We start from the raw sequence: 3,391 nt of genomic DNA, 5'->3' as shown, positions 1-3,391 counted from the left end.
CAAGAACGTGTTGGTATGTAGTCTTGGACTCTTCATCCAGTTCTTCGTTAGTCCAAAGTTCCTTGAGGATGGTCAGAGGGCCTTTTACGTGTCGGCCGTACAGAAGTTCGAAGGGCGAAAACCCTAAACTGGCTTGTGGAACCTCTCTGTACGCGAAAAGTAATGGCGCCAAATATCGGTCCCAATCGCGGGGTTTCTCAGCACACATGCGCTTCAACATCATCTTGAGTGTCCCGTTGAACTTTTCTACTAATCCATTTGCCATTGAGTGGTAGGGGGGTGGGGTGCAGCTGGCGTAATGACAGCAGTCTTGCCACTTCTTTCATGAGATCTGAGGTGAAGTTGCTTCCCCGGTCACTCAGTACTTCTCTTGGCACCCCGACGCGAGAAAACATCTCGACGAGTGCTTCGGCCACTCGCTCGGTCTCGATGCTCGGCAGTGCCACAACATCCGGATAGCGGGTGGCATAATCCACTAGAGTAAGGATGTATCGATTCCCGCTTTTGGATGGGGGATGGATTGGTCCAACGCCGTCGACTGCCACTCTAGAGAACGGAGTGTCAATGATAGGTGTTTTCCCCAGCGGTACCCGAGGTACGCGACCCTTTTGAATGTTTCTCTGGCAGATGTCACATGAAGCGACGAATCTCTTGACGTCGGCAGAGATACCTGGCCAAAAGAACTCATCCAATATCCTAGATGTTTTCTCGTATCCCCCATGGCCGGCCATGATACTGTCATGTGCTGTCTGTAGGACTGTGTCTCGATATTTCTCTGGTACGACCAACTGACGCAGTTGTTTGCCTGTTTTGTCAATATAAAATCGATACAAAAGTCCCTTCTACCATCGAAACTCTATGTTACTCTTCCCGTCTCGGCTGTCCTACTTTTGCCTTCTTGTGACCGGCATGTCCGAAGTGTTTCGTCGCGCTCTTGTTCTTTCCCATAGCTTTGGTCTTCTGTCGATTCTTCGGCCGCGTCCGTGGTCTTCAACGATGAGAACTTCCTTCCCTGATCCTTGGCTTGTCCGCGGGTTACAGCCGCCACAGTGGCTTCCTCCCTTTCGTGTTCCGATTTTGCTGGCACTGGCTGCTCTTTATTTTTGGTGTGACTTTCTGGGTTTTCGGCTCCTCTCACTCCCTGGATGTTTTCCAAAATAAGATTATACAGGGTATTCTTCATGCATAATGCGGTCACCTCTCCGCTGTAGTACGGTGTGTCTACCGTCACCTTAGCTTCGGGCAGAAATCGAATAGTACCATCTACGAGGAACACCGGGCTTTTTGTTCCGGTAAGTTCTTCGTCTTGAACTAGATCTCTCTTTACAATCACAATGCTAGCGCCCGTGTCGCGCAGCACGGACACTGATCTTCCTGCCATCTGATCTTCCGCCACTTTTCCTGTCAGGACAGGCATCCCCTCCGCAAGGCGATCTGGTGGGGGTCTCATTACTGCGTTAGCTACTGGTATTTTCTTGCCGCTCTTTAGTTCTACAAAGCCGTGGTCATCTTCTTCCTCCAGGTGGTGACCTGAGGAGGCCCGTATGCACGATACATTGGGAATGGGTTTGCTTGGGTTCGGACAAGCCGCGGCCCTGTTCCCCCTCTGGCCGCACTTAAAACAAGCTATTGGGCTACTGTTCGTAGCGCTGTCGCGGCAATTAGACGCGTAGTGGCCTGACTTGTTGCACAGGTAGCACTTTGGTGGAGCCTTTGGGCTAAATCGGGCATCACGGCTGTCGGTTTTCCCCGCGCTCTCCGAATTCGTATTCTTAATCTTGGCCAGATTCGCTCCTCCTTGAGCTTCAAGAAATTGGTCGGAAAGATTAGCATTTCGGAGAGAGTCTTGGCTCTTCTTTCCTTCAGGTACAGCGACAAGTTCGGGTGACAGATACCCAGGAATTGTTCCTTGATTAGAAGCTCGCGAAGTTCACCGTATTCCTGTGCAATTTCTGAAAGTTCCATCCACCGATCAAAGTAGTGGCTCAATCTTGCCGCATACTGGGTTGCCGTTTCGCCATCTGTGGGCTTCCCTGGTCTGAATTTATCTCGGAATCCTTCGGTGGTGAGTCGGAACCGTTTGAGCAAGGCGGCCTTTACCTTGCTGTAGCTTGCAGCATCGTCCTAAGAAAGTCGCCCGAATACACTTAGAGCTTCCCCACTGAGACATGTGCTAAGAACGGTAGCACATTCACTGTCTGACCAATTCTGACTTCCCGCGATTCCTTCGAATCGGCAGAGGAACGCGTCGAGATCGTCCTTCTTTTTTTCGTCAAATCTGGGAAGTAATCTGCTGGCATCTATCCGCAGGCCGCTGCCTTCTCTAGTGCTATGGACTTCCGCTGAGTGGCTCGCAGCACGTTGGAGCTCAAGCTTCATGGCAAGCAGTTGTTTTTCGCGTTCGAATTCTCTCTCTTTTTCTTTCTCAACCCTCTGTCTCTCCTTTTCGGCTTCTTCTCGGGCCACTTTTTCTCTCTGGTTAACCAATTTCTGTAGTTCAGCCCCGGACATCCCCATCTGGGTGCCAATCTCAACTAGCTCCTTCAAGCTCATTTTCGGATACTGAACTTCTCAAGGCAAAGACTACCTCCACACGGTGAACCTTAATAACCACTTCAGCGCGGCACCTCACAGTATCGCTCTGCTGCTAAACACTCGTTCACGACCTCTTCGTATAAACTTCCGACTCTTTCTCCGTTCTCTGCGCTTACAAACCACTAAACATCCTGTCGTGGACGCCAGAATATGTCACCACTTCGCGCACTTTTGCGTGCGTTCCCAGACACCCTTAGAGCGTGTGGGGGTAGCGGCCTCGGTCACAGAGGAGATGCCCTCGACTCGGCGTGGCAAACTCAGCCGGAGACCAGCTACCAAGTGACAAGGGGTTGGTCGTTTGGTGCCCAGCTTTCGCCGGTCGCAAGCCAGAGAATGGGTCGGAGCCAAAGGTCCACAAAACAAAACAAAGTTTATACAGCGAAGAGAGGATACAAAGGATTGCACTATCACTCGTACCAGCACATACAAAGTGATTCACCAATACCATGCAACACGTGCAAGGTAACACTTGAGAGAGAAAACAATTCAACAAAATCTTTGCACCTAAAGTGCACTAACACAGGGAGAGACAAACATAACACAACTGTTCACCGGGCACTGCGACAGTCCGACGACTTCAGGAGCACGACGGGCCGATCCGCAGACTGGCGCACGTTGTCTCGCTGGTCCAGGCTGGGCGAGCGGGCGCGCTTCTCGGAAGCTTGAAAGGCGGCTCGGGCTAACAGACAGCGGTTGCAGCCCCTCATTTATAGGCGCGGTCCGCGTCGGTTTGTTCTTCGCGCCAGGGCAGGCGCGCACATACACGCAGCTTCAACCGCACAAACTCCTTCTCCTT

At 51.6% G+C, this 3,391-nt stretch overlaps 1 pseudogene; it reads right to left on the bottom strand.

Annotated features, from left to right (window-relative positions):
• Positions 1 to 856: 856 nt before the first annotated feature.
• On the bottom strand, positions 857 to 2,379 carry LOC144126959 (uncharacterized; annotated as a pseudogene).
• Positions 2,380 to 3,391: the final 1,012 nt, after the last annotated feature.

This window comes from Amblyomma americanum, chromosome 1, assembly GCF_052857255.1.
Source record: "Amblyomma americanum isolate KBUSLIRL-KWMA chromosome 1, ASM5285725v1, whole genome shotgun sequence".
Classification (NCBI taxonomy): Eukaryota; Metazoa; Arthropoda; class Arachnida; order Ixodida; family Ixodidae; genus Amblyomma; species Amblyomma americanum.
The sequence above is the reverse complement of the archived record's forward strand: the minus strand, read 5'-3'. Positions and strand labels throughout refer to the sequence as shown.